This window comes from Sorex fumeus, unplaced genomic scaffold (genome assembly GCF_029834395.1).
Source record: "Sorex fumeus unplaced genomic scaffold, SorFum_2.1 ptg000007l, whole genome shotgun sequence".
Taxonomy (NCBI): domain Eukaryota; kingdom Metazoa; phylum Chordata; class Mammalia; order Eulipotyphla; family Soricidae; genus Sorex; species Sorex fumeus.
This window is the reverse complement of record NW_026606064.1, coordinates 60,282,454-60,296,663: the sequence shown is the minus strand read 5'-3', so window position 1 is coordinate 60,296,663 and position 14,210 is coordinate 60,282,454. Positions and strand designations below refer to the sequence as shown.

General features: G+C 41.5%; 1 protein-coding gene across 5 annotated transcripts in view; it reads right to left on the bottom strand.

Moving 5' to 3' along the window:
- MPP7 (MAGUK p55 scaffold protein 7) overlaps window positions 1-14,210 on the bottom strand; it is a 236,151-nt gene that overhangs the window by 146,839 nt on the left and 75,102 nt on the right. The window lies entirely within an intron of this gene.

Sequence of the window (14,210 nt, the reverse complement as noted above, 5' to 3'; positions counted from 1 at the left end):
AACTATGGCACATCTACATAGTGAAATACCACGCAAATGTTAGGGAAAATGATGTCATGAAGTTTGCCAATAAATGGATAGACATGGAGAGCATTGAGTCCAAAGGAGAGGGATAGACATAGAATGACTGCATTTCTTTGAGGTATATAAAAAATATATAGAAGAAGACTAATATCCATGGCCAGAGAAAATAGGGGCTAGGGGGACTGGCCAATGGTTGGAATCAACCACAAGTGTGTGTGAGGTGGAGAGTGGGTAAGAGAGAGAAGAGCCCAGTATGACAATAATAGTGGGGAATGATCACACTGGACAAAATCTGGGTGTTAAAAGTAGGTCAGGAATATTCTTGACAACCTTTCAATATCAATATTGCAAACCACAATGTCCAAAAGGAGAGAGAGAGAGAGAAAGAGAGAGAGAGAGAGAGAAAGAGAGACAGAGACAGAGAGATAGACAGAGACACAGAGACACAGAGACAGAGAGAAAGAAGAAAATCGCCTGTCACAAAAAAAAGTTCAAGGACCCCAATCCAGAAAAAGGAAGAGATGGACAGACATTTCCCAAAGAACACATACAGGAGGCCAATAAGCATATGAAAAAGTGCTAAGTGACACTCCTGATTAGGACAGGAAAATCAAAACAGAGATATCATCTGCTTTGAGATGTTATCTCAGAACATCTGGCACAGAGATATCATCTCAGGCCATGGAGAATACCAAAAAGACTGGAATCAGCCAGTGTTGGTGAGGTTGTGGTGAGAAAGGAACGCTCATGTACTATTGCCAAGAATGTTGTATGATTCAGCCGTTAGAGACAGCAACCTGGAGATCTATCTGAAAAAACAGAACTCCCATACAACCCAGCAATATCACTCTTGGCATAAAAATACAAAGAAACGCTCCCTCCTTGAAAGAATATTCATGCCCGCCTCCTATGCGATGCCTCTCCTCAGACAGACACGGGAAGGCGATGCGGGAGGGGACATCGCTGGCGGTTGGGGATGGGGGAAGTCCCGTCTGCTGTCTTCTGTCGCTGCGATTTCAAACAGAGCCCACCCAGGATTCGAACCGAGCCCACCCACGGGGACCTGTGGCCCACCCGCCCTTTCCCCTGTGGCCTCAGACGCCCCTAGCATGCTCTCACTCTTTTCTCAGAACAGGCCATTTTGTTGCTTCCTCCCCGCTCCCAGTCCCTCAGTGGTCCTGGTCCACCTGGTCCACCCTGCTGGAAAAATTGCCAAACCCTCTTGGTTTTTTTTTTATCCCCCCCCCACCGAAATCCCCAAATTCGATTTGGCTTGTGACCTGGACCCATCATTTACTCCCTGAGCGTTCTTGTCCACTTCAGCACTTCTAAGTGTCTTCCCTTTGGATTTTCCTTTTATCTATAAAAAGGTGCCCGACGACGACTATTATTTTACTATTATTATTATTATTATTATTATTATTATTATTATTTTGGTGTGGTGAGGTGGTCTTGGGCCTTGTTTCTCAGCACCTCCAGTCAGGGAAGTTTTGTGAGTCTAAGAGTGAAGGGGTATGAGATAGAACAGCGGGGAGGTCCTTTGCCTCAGACTTCGGGTTCGGATTCCATCTGCACCCTTACATATGGGCCCCCGAGCACTGCCAGAAGTGAGCCAGGAGTGACCCCTGAGCATCGCCGACTGTGACCCAGGACAAAAAAAAAAAAAAAAAAAAAACTCCTAACTTACCCACGCGACTCAGATTTGGTGCCTCAAGGTGTCGCGAAGGTTGACACAAAAATAATGATTCAGATCCACAAAATTACTCTTTTTTAAGAATAAGATTTTTCTCGGGACTTCTCCGTTCAGGCAGGGGACTTGCCTCAGCTTCCGCGCAGGCTCTTTTCCTCACCTTGCTAGCCCTTGAGAAATGATTTTTCTTCTAAAGCAAACTATGGATTCTGCCCTTAGGGAAGTGGGGGGAGGACGGATGAAGTGTCCGGAGTTAGGGGAACTCCTTTTACTTTCGTTCTTTTATTGTGGCCAGAAATACCCCCCCGCCCAGATTATAGAAATTTAAATGGAAAAACAAAATGAGTGAAATTGTCCAGTTTTGGAGATGGGTAAGGTGTTGACACTCTTTTCATAGCAGAGATCAGAGTCTTGTGAATTCCACGGTCATCCACCACATTTGCCATCTTATTCCAACTCTTAAGTGGTTGGGGTAGACCTGGAGTTTTGGAAGCCTTGGCGAGTACTTCACCACATTTTCAAGAAGTATAATCTTAAAATTTTTTGAACAAATGGTCTTACCAACAAAAGCAAGTGAGCAGAAACTTCGCAAAATGAGAAAAGAGAGTTGTAGAGCATAAGCTAAGGTGATAATAGGAGGGAAGAGAAAGGCAGTCACACAGCATATCCATAATAGACTGCAAATGATTTTTTAACAATTGCATTAATGTTGAGAAAGGTGTTTAATAAACCAAGATATGAAAAGTGTGTTTCAAAGAAAAAAAAAGAAAGGATATTTATGCAGACCTATGTTTACTGTAGCACTTAGTGCAATAGCTAAGACACAGTGCAACCCAAAAGGCCACCTACAAATGAAAGGACCAAGGAGATGTGCTATATCACAATGGAATACCTGGCAGCTCCAAGAAAGAACAAAACTATGCAATTCCCAGCAACATGGATGGAACTGGAAGATATGAAACTTGATGAAGTCAGTAAGAAGGACTGGGATAGACTGGGATAGACTTCATTTGTGTTTCTTAAAGATGCACAGCCGGGTAGCAACTAAGGGCCAAAGGCAACGCAAAGGGAGAAATGATCCACAAAACAAGTTTTAGGGGAGCTCGGAGGAAGGAGGTGGCTATACTGGTGATGGATATGATGTTGGGATTATATACCTGGGAAACCATCATTAATAGTATTCTGAATCACAATACTTCAATAAAAAAAAAACGGTTAAAAAAACTGAGTCGCTGTGGAGAAAAAAAAAAGTCACTTGATTATTTTTCTACTTATCACTAAAAAACTCATACAACATGGAGGGGACTTTTTTACTTTGTTCATAAATAGTTTGTGAACTATCTAAGAACAAGAGGGACGGTTGGTGGTTTGGGGGCCATATCCACAGGGCAGCTACCTGGCTCAGTGCTCAGGGATCATTCCTGACAGTGCTGGGGATTGAACCCAGGCCCAGTTTGTGCCAGGCAAATGCACACAGTGCTAGACAAGCTTTCCAACCTGGAATACCGACTAGTTTTAAGGACACACACTTTATGTACGGACAGGCCCAATTGCCCCCTCTCTTATCCCAGGCACATGCCCAAGGAGCTGGGTCTGCTGTGGAAGGGAACTGTGACGATAAAATATCATCATCTCAAAGTTACATACTTTTGATAGGAACTACTGGAAGAAAACAACAGCTAATTTAAGACTTGGCATTTCACACTAAACTGGACCAATGATGAAGGAGATAATGATCACATTAATCTTCCAGTCTTCTTAGTGGAGAGATGATAACAAAATATTTTCTTGACACTGACCATGTCAATAAAGCTAACTTTTGATATTTAAATGGCTTTTTTATTGGCATATTCCAATCAATATCTCCAATGATGACTGTAACTTAGAGGATAAAAATATTATTGAATTTGACATTGGAAATAAGATTAATGGGATTTCAATACAAGACTAATTTCTGCTACAAACTGGAACATTGGTGATTTCTTTTTTGTTTTGTTAGGGGCCCACACCAGCAGTGCTCAGGGGCTATTACTAGTTCTGAGTTCATTCCTGGTGATGTTCAGGGCACCACACGTTACTAGGAATCCAACAGAGGTCTTCTATATGAAAAGTGTGTACAGAGCCCATTAAGCTATCTATCCAGCCTCTGCCATTTTTTAAAGAACTTACAGAATCAAAATATATTATCAAAACTTAAAAGATTATGCAGTAAAGGCAACCACCTCTAGCTTAAAAATACATTACTGAGGAACAGGAGAGTAGTACAGTGGGTCAGTAGTACATGGACTTGCCTTCCATGCAGCAGACCCAGTTTTGATCCCCAGCACATCCCACATGGTCCCTTAATCCCATCAGGAGCGAGATGATCTCCTAGCACAGAGCCAGGAGTAAGCCCTTAGCACAGCTGGGTATAGCCCAAAAACAAACCAAAAAATTAATTACTAACTTTTTTTTGTTTTGTTTGTGCTCAGGGGTTACTCCTGGGAGTGCTCTAGAGACCATATGCAGTGCCAGGGATTGAACTAGGGTCAGCCACAGGGAAGGCCAATGCCTTAATCTGTACTTTACTGTCTCACTGACCCCTAAATTACTAGCACTGCATGTGAACATTAGAGTACGGAATGAAGAGACTGAAAGATAGACGATCAGAAAGACAGAAAAAGTCTTACACGTTTCACTGACAGATGAGAAAGAGAAAGAATGGAGAACAGGTAAAAAATGAAAACATAAGTAATAATTCAAAAATGTTCAGAACTTGTGAAATAAATGAATACACACTCAAAAAAAAGAATTGCAAACAAGATACTGACACAGAAATCCTACTTAAGTACAGAGTAATGGAATCACAGACATCCAGGGCTGACAGGAAATCTGAGAAAGAGCCAGAGACAGAGGCGAGGGCCTGACAAGTGGTCCTAAGTGACAACTTTAAAGATACTGTTTCATCATCCTCTGGCTTTCAGTACACTGGAAAACTATTTAACAGCCAAAACAGCAATCTATGAGATCATCTACTCATGTCTCAATAGCCAGGGTTGAATACCAGTTAGACCTTCAATATAGGCAATTCTAAAGACTTCACTTTAAGCAGATGAAAAACCATCCCAGATGAAAAGCAGATATAAAGCAAAGATGGAGCAAATTGAATACCACTGTGTGAGGAATTCTAACTACATTTCTAACTAAATAATGAGAGTGCCACACTATACTGATGAAGCCTTCAAGGTGTTTATTTTGTTTTAATAGAGGATTAAACTACATGACACAATCACATGTAAGTTGGTAGGAAAATACACAAGGGGGAATAAAAGTAAGATTCATAGACTTGTGCAGGTTGAATAAAGGAACTAATTAAGATGGAACTTTATAATCAAGGACTCAGGATACAATTAAGGTAACAAGTGAAAGAACAAAAGCCCACTTATTTTATTTTCATAGGGGAGATACCCAGCGGTGTCTGGGGTGGAGATAAACAGAGCATCTCTGCAACGCTTGGCCTGCCTATATAAACCTGATGGGGTTTGGAGGGGAGACGACCAGGGTGCCCGGCGGCCACACTGTGTCGGGGATTGAACCCAGGGTTTCACACATGTTAGACGGGTGCTCTGCCGGTTGAACTCTCTTCCTGGCTCTCAGCAAATTCAAAAGATTACAATAATACAGATTAAATTTTATGACAACAAAACAACATTGAGAGCAACAATAAAATTATAAATGAAAAAACTCTTATTTTTATATGCTGAATCCTAATCAATTACAAAACCACTCAAGGAAAAACAAAAATGATAAAATGATACTGCATTTTAAAGATTATGATATTAAACAATTGAAGGGAAACAGTCTCGAATATGAACATTAGGAAAAGAAGGAGATTGAACATTTATTATTTTATTTTATTTTTGCTTTCTGAGTAACATCCAGCGATACACAGGGGTTACTCCTGGCTCTGCACTCAGGAATTACTCCTGGCAGTGCTCAGGGGACAATATGGAATGCTGGGAATCGAACCCCAGTGGGCCCCATGCAAGGCAAATGCGCTACTTGCTGTGCTATTGCTCCAGCCTCCAAGATTGAACATTTATGAACAAATTCCTATAACTGAAATAAACAGAGTAAAAAGCAATTGAAGGATTAAAGATAGACAATAGAGAAAATTAATAAGGCCAAAGGCTATTACATCTCAAAAAGGCTAATAAAATTAACAAAATGCTGATTTAGAGAGGAGAAAAATGGTGAAAAGTATCCCTATCAGGACCAAAAAAAAAAAAGAAACATTAATATGGAAACTGCAGAAATGAAGTAATATTTGCCAGTTATTTTTTACTAAATTATAAAGTTTGGATAAAACAGACCAAGTTCTGAAAATAATGACTTACCAAAACTGACCAAAGAAGAAATTGAAAGCCAGAACATTCCTAAAAACTTTCAAATAAATTAGCACTATTCTTAGTCCCAGGTGAAATAATCTGGAAGGTTAAGTTCAACTCAAGCACAAGCTCATTTCAGTCTTTCAGCAAATGTTTCCAAGGAAAAGTAGACCCTTCCCAGCACAGAGGCGGCCAGCAAGATTGTGAAAATCAGATGAAAATCAGAAAGGAAACGACAAGCTATAGTACTTGCAAAAACAAAAATTCATATTATTAAATATACAAGAGTTTATGTAAATATGTAATTTCCCAATACATGACTACAAGGTAAGGATTTTATTTCATTTCTTTTAAATGTGGTGCTCAGCTACCATGAACTGTGTAAGTTATGCAGATGGAAGTGAAGAACAGGGAAGAACAGAAAGATGAGCCATGGGATAAGAGAAGACAGCTGTAACACAGAACCAGCGAGACTTACTGGAATCCAGAACACATTGACTGGGCCTCCATTTACAGTAGAGAGAGAAAGCACGAGAAAAACAGAAGAAATTTGACATTGCTACTTCAGAAGAGAACAGCTAAATGTCCAAAATGAAAAGGTAGTCAGCCTCACAATGAACAAGAAATGCAAATGGAAACTACAGACTCAATTCACATCCTCAGGGTTGGCTGTATCTATAAAGCCTGAAAATAACCCTTTATGTGAAGCAAAAGGGTCTCTTCCCTCACTCTTTTTTGGCTGGAAATAAAGGATGATGCTATCTCAAGAGTGTCCCTTAAAGAAAAAAACTCTTACCTACCCTCAGCCTGTCCACAAACCACAATGCTCAAAAGGAGGGCGGGGGGCGGGGGAGTAGAAGGAGGAGAAGGAAGAGGAGGAGGAGGAGGAGGAGGAAGAAAGAAAGAGGAGGAGGAGGAAGAAAGAAAGAGGAGGAGGAGGAGGAGGAGGAGGAGGAGGAGGAGGAGGAGGAGAAAGGGGAAAAAAAGGAGGAGGAGGAAGGGGAGGAAGGAAGAGGAGGAGAGGAGGAAAAACAAAAAAGTGGCTGTGTCAGAGGCAGGGAGCGGGTGGGGGTGATGGGAGGGAACCTGGGGACACTGGTGCTGGGAAATGTACACTGGTGGAGGGACGGGTTTTGAAACACTGTATGACTGAAATCCAACCATGAACAGATTTGTAAGGGTCTATCTCATAGTGATTCAATAAAAAAAGTTTTAAAAAATCTTAAAACTCTGGAGTTCGGTGATCTTTATGCTCACATCTGCCTGCTAGGCAGATGATACACCCCAATTGCATGGGACAGAAACTCTGAGTCTGGGCCCTACCCTAGGAAACCCCGCCCCACAAACCTCTCTCTTTCCTCCCTGGTACAATAAACTTGGCAAATGTGCTCCCCTACCGCTCTGTGAGCTACACTTGCAAATGAGCAAAGTTGATGAGGACCTAATGAGAACATCTGGTGTGCAGCCGTGGTGACGGGAAGTTGTGGGTGAGCGTGGGAGGTTCACTTGCACTTGAGGTGGTGGAGGGGGTCTTGTGGGTGCCAGTCTCTAAGTGTGGAAACTGTGCTAACAACAGTGTGAACCGAACTGTCACAGACAACTGCTGGGCGTGGGCAAAATAGTATGCACCTGGTATCCGAAGTATTGTGCACTGCAGTAAGTCTATGTTTTCCTTTATCAACTGGTCTGCCGGTCCCTTCTCTTGAAAGAAAATGTTTCAGAACCAGAGAGACAGTACAAAGTTCAACCCTAGCACTGTATATGGCCTTGCCCCAGAGTACCACCAGGAGTGATGATCCCTGAGCACAGAGCCAGGAGGAAGTACTCGGTATTTGTTTGCCCCTGTCCAAAAAGGAAGGAAGGAAGGAAGGAAGGAAGGAAGGAAGGAAGGAAGGGAGGGAGGGAGGGAGGGAGGGAGGGAGGGAGGAGGGAGGAAGGAGGGAGGAAGGAGGGAGGGAAAATATTGCAAAAATCACTGACAAAGGAAGAGGCCATCAAAAAGTAGAGAGCCAAAAAAGTCAATAAAATTACACTTTCCCCAAATTTATTTTATGTAACAAATTTTAATATGAATATTAGCACCTAATCAAATTTTAGTGGGATTCCACTACATGAACTTTTTTCTCATTTTAAATAATCACAATCAAATTAAAATTTTTTTGTGCAATATAATCCTACTGATAAAGTCGAACAAAATTAAGTCGCATTCCCTAGGGATGCTTCCAGAAATCAAACAACATTTAATGTATAGTGTGGAAGAGCAGTCTTTTATTTCTTGTTCCTCTCGAAGAAAGTTAAGGAGTCTGAGAATAAGTATAGGCTGTTCTCAGGGTGTTAGATTTCTTGACCCATGTGGAACATATGGATGTTGACATTGATAACCACTTTTAAAATAAGAAGTTGGGGGCTGGAGAGATAATGCAGTGCACAGAACACTTGCCTTGCACTCGACTAACCAGGGTTCAATCCCTAGCAACCCCTATGGTCCTCCGAGCACTGCACTCAATAATTCCTGAGTGCTATGCAGCTAGGGGTGGAGAATCTACCTCACATGTGTGATGACAAGAGCTAGAGTTCAGCACCCTCCACCTGCCAAGTGCTCTCCCTGCAGAACCACCACAAAATGTGTGATCCCTGGGGCATGACAACTACAGGTGTGCAATTCCCATAAACTCAAGTGTGCGATCCTCAGGGAGCACCACAACCCAAAGCATGCCCGAGCACAAATCCAAATGTGAGTGACGGCTGGGGAGCACCACAACCAAGGGTGTGTGGCCCAGAGTCATCCCAAGAACAACAAAGGAATGGAAGAGGGGAGGGGGCTCGGTGGTTCCTACTGAATGTAACTCACATCTCACTTCACACCCTCATGAAGAGTGAACAGATCTTAAATCAAGTCATCCAAAAGCAAGGTGGGGGTGGAGGGAGGCAGACTTTTGTTGATGGGAGAGAAACTAGGACTGGGGACATTGGTGGTGGGGAAAAATACACTGATGTGAAGGGCCAGGTGTTGGACAGGTGTTGAATGACTGAAATCCAATCATGAACATCTTTGTAGAACTATGTATCGCAATACAAAAAAAGAAGAAATATGAAAAATAATATTATCAATAGATTGAAGGATAAAACTAAAAAGAAGAAAGAAAGAAAGAAAGAAAGAAAGAAAGAAAGAAAGAAAGAAAGAAAGATGGAAGGAAGGAAGGAAAGAAAGAAAAGAAAAAGTCATCCTAAAGTGGGACCATCTGTATTCTTTCAGGGTGCACTTCACTGAAAGACTTGAGAATGGGCTTCCCCCCCACCTGAACCAGACCCCGAGTTGCCGCCCACAAAGGGCTCCTCTGCTCCCAAACAGCCATGATCCCAGAGGCACACAAACCAACCTGAGAACCCAGCAGCTTCTGGCAGAAATGCCTCTAGACTTAATTACTAAAATATCAGAAATCCAAAATCATATGCTCTTCACCATCAGCAACAGAAAACAAATTATCTAATGATGCCTTTTCCGCAGGTCTGATAGTTGGCGGAAAATTCCAAATAATAAGAGTGAGTGTTCTGTCGAAAAACTGAATGTAATCAAAGCATAGCGGTAGGGCGTTTGCCTTACACAAGGCTGGCCTGGCCAAGACAGGTTTGATTCCTCCGCCCCTCTCAGCAAGCCCGGCAAACTACTGAGAGTATTTTGCGCTCACAGCAAAGCCTGGCAAGCTACCCGTGACAAATTTAACATGCCATACACAGTAACAACAAGTCTCAAAATGGAGACATTACTGGGCCTGCTTGAGCAAATCGATGAACAATGGGAGGACAGTGCTAACAATGCTAATCAAAGTAAAGAGAGAGCAAAGTGAAAATCATCTGCCACACAGGCAGGGGGAGGGGTGGGATGGAGGGTATAGTGGGGTTCTTGGTGGTAGAACATGTGCACCAGTGAAGGGATGAGTGTTTGGTCATTGTATGATCAAGACTTAAACCTGAAAGCTTTGTAACTGTTTTCATGGTGATTCAATAAAAAAAATAAAAATAAAAAATAAAAACAGGAAGAACCACGAAAAAAAAAGAGAAAGAATGGGAAGGGTAAGATAAGAAAGTAACTTCAAGGGCCAGAGACTAGTAAGCAGGTAAAGTACTTGCCTATCACACAATCAAACCACTTTTGATCCCAAGCACCACATATGGTCTCCAGAGCACTGCCAGGATTGACTCCTGAGCACAGAGCCACGAGTCAGCCCTGAACACAGCTGAATGTGGCCCCAAAACAAAACAAAAAGATTATCTTCACAGAGGAGACATCTGACATAAGTACTTCAGCTAGCTAAACAGTTCATTAACACTATGTAAGCAACTTAAATCTGACACGGCAGCCTACATCAGATCAATTCCAACAGAGGGGCATTCCACAGCATACGTGACTGGTAGTCCTGAGACCCTAAAGATCATCCTAACAAGATGAGCCTTCGTGGATTCTGAGGAAATCATAACAAGATAAACCTTCATGGTTTCATCAGAACCTAGATCATCCTAATGAGGCCATAACAACTAAGATCTAGGAACAACAGCGAAAAAGGGATACTGAGGGGGGAAATAAGAAGATCTGAATGAAGAGGCACCAGAGAGATAATACAAGAGGTAAGGTACTGATCCTGTATGCAGCTGCTTATGCCAACTCAGTCCCTGGCACCACACATGGCACACTCGTCACCTGAACATCACCGCAGGTGACTCCTGAGCACAGAGGCAGGAATATTACCTGAGCACTACAAATTGTGGCCCAAAACCAAACACAGAGACAGAGAATCTGAATAAAGATTTTAGTAAATAATGCATAACATCGATTTATTAATTGAAATAAAGGTAGCAACGTGAGGTGAAGATGTTAATTAACAGGGAAATAAGATCTAAAGTATACTGGAATTTTCTGTATTGTCTTCATAATCTTTCCATAAATGCTCAAAAGAATTAAGTTTTTTTTTTAAATTCCATTAAAAAGAATCAACAGAACACTATAGCCAGTAAGGAAATTCCAAAAATATGTAGATTCTAGTAGACGATAAGGGAACTTTATATATTCATTTCAAAAGAATAGTCTGCTGAGTAAGTGATTCTGGAACTACTTAGATGTGCATGTGGAAATAAAATTAAAATTGCCATTTGTTTCAAGTACAAATAACAACTGGTTTACAATTCCAAATATTTTTTAAAGGTCAATTATTAGGAAGCAACTGCAGAGAATTTCTTTATGATCTTCAGTAGGTAGACAAGGTGTTATTAAGCAAAAGAGAGGAAAAGCATTAGCCATACAGAAAAAGTTTTCAATTTCTATTTTAGAATGATACCAATTGAGGTTGGAGCGATAGCACAGCGGGTAGGGTGCTTGCCTTGCACACGGCTGACCCAGATTCGATTCCCAGCATCCCATATGGTCTCCTGAGCACCGTCAGGAGTAACTCCTGAGTGCAGAGCCAGGAGTAACCCTTGTGCATCGCCAAGTGTGACCCAAGAAGCTAAAAAAAAAAGAATGAGACAAAAAGACAACCAATTAAAAGAAAGGGTATCCAATCACCCAATTATATGCAAAAAAAAAAAAATCTTCCTATGTATAAAAAATTGATGAACCAGTAAAAAATGGAGAAAGAATATGAATAGACAAATTACAATGAAATAGCCATTAAACAAACAGAAATATACTCTCCATTAGTAATGATCTATATCCCACACACTTAGGGATACCATGTGTTCCTCATTCAATGGTTAAAAATAAAATTATAAAAATTGGAAGTACTGACAGAATCTGTGATTAAAAAATTAAAATGAGGGGCTGAAGCAATAATACAGAGGTAGGGCATTTGCCTTGCATGCGGTCGACCCGGACTTGATTCCCAGCATCCCATATGGTCCCCTGAGCATCGCCAGGAGTAATTCCTGAGTGCAGAGCCAGGAATAACCCCTGTGCATCACCGGGTGTGATTCAAAAAGAAAAAAAATTTAAATGATATATTTGTTTATGCACATCTATATGTCAGCATTGAACAGACAGAAAATTCTTGAAGGATACTCATCAAACAAAGAAAATGTGGGAAGGGACTGGCAGATGACAAAGGTTTCTTTCCCTTTTGTCTAGGCATCTGGACAAGAATTTCTTTATGACTTGCTGAATGTGAAGTGCTTCTTAGTGAGATCAGCAGAGATGGAGGCAGATGCTTTAACCCTGTGTGACTCTGGGGCCACTGTTAACTGGGCACTGGGCACTGTCCTGCTGCCTGGGCATCTGTCCTTTGGCTCTGCTTGCTCTGATCCTGGAGACCTAAGACAGAACAGCGAGCCCACTGCTGGGCAGCACGGCTAATAGTGGACACTGGTACATTGCTTCCAGTCTGTGAGAAACTCAAAGGGAGAACCAACTAAAGGATCTGCCGCATTGGAAGCCCCCCTAAATGCATGAATCTTGGAAGCACATCTTCTTCGCTGCCTGACTCAAACCTCGGTGGCACAGACAAATCCAAAAGAATGAAATAAAAAGCCACAAAGCCAGGTGTGAGTTACAGGGATGTAAGCAAGCGGGCCAGCTTTGTGGGAAGAATTCCTTTCTCAAATTGAAATTGTACATAAGCTAGAGTCTGTGCCATTTTTCATGAACGACACCTAAACTACCTCTAAACTAGAAACACTCCCTTTTAATCTGTCCCTCAGATAAAAATCAGCAACAATAGTTCACATTCAATTTAAACGATGGCATTTTTGGTAACGAGCAAGGTAATAAAACTTATTCATTACATAACCAGAGTAAATTTATGGCTCAAATAAATTTTATCTATAATTTCCCAAACCACTATGGAAAGTTAAATCTTTCATTTTATATAGTACAATACAATGTGGGACTATATAAAAAATTGAAAAGAAAAAATTTCTTTCCAATGGAGCTAGTTCCTAAGTTAACATCCTGAGAAGAAGAGGAAGGAAGGAAGGAAGGAAGGAAGGAAGGAAGGAAGGAAGGAAGGAAGGAAGATTTGTATATAAGTTAAGAATCCTTGAAAGATCTGTATATAAGTTAACAATCCTTGATGGGAAAAGACAAAACTTGACAACATATAAGTATGAAAATGCTTGATATAGCAAAGAATGATATTTGCAAATGCAGTAAGTGAAAACGCCAATGTAACATAAGAATCATAATTATGGATCAGCCGTTTTAGTATTGCAGTAGCGCTAGGTATCCAGTCTGAGTGAGCTAACTGGGCCGCTTACAGAAGGGCAGAAACAATAATATTCAAAAGGGTCGGCTACTATTTCTTGTTTCTCTATGACACAGCTTCTTTTGAAAGGTCTTAAAATTGCATGGTCTACTGTTTTAATACAGTCCCATAAAGGGTCCCAGGATCAACATTTTTAACAAATTGTAATACTGAGGAACCCAAGAACAGGACTTTAAAAGGGCACTGACCCCTCACCCGTCCTCCTACAACAGGGAATTTCCCACATATATACAAACACACACACAGACACACACACACGCTTTACACCATCTCGATATCACTGAGTTGTACAACTTATGGAATTAAGTATGTCTGTCCAACTGCAACTTTAATGGCAGGTATCAAACTCAGGATAATCTTTACCTCTGGTGACAAGAAAAAAAATAACGAGCAAACTGAGCAGGGGACTGCAGGAGGGGGTTTTTTTTTGGGGGGGGGGGGGTTGGTAAATAAAAGGAAAGAGTAAGAGATCTGAAACAGAAACAGGGAAAAGTTTGTCTCATCAAATCTGAGGAAAGTGTAAGAAGCACACTATGGGATTTATGGATTTATGTGCTCCCCCCCCCCCCCCCACTTCAGGGTGTTTTTTGTTTTTGTTTGTTTTTTTTTTTACGATTGCTTTTAAAAAAGAAATTTAAAGTGTGTGGTTCTCTTCTTGAACAGATAGTACTAGGCTCAGCCCAAACGACCCTCACCTGGATGGAGAAAACAGCGGCCCGGAGCTGGGGGCTAACTCTGAACTTGGAAGGACACAACAGTTGGGTCCTCCAGCCCTGGAGCCAGCACCATACGGGAAAACAAGCAGATCCTGTCTGCCTTTGCCTGCAGCAAAGCCGCTTTTCACAGCAAACAAGAAGACCATAGTACTTGGAAGGAAAA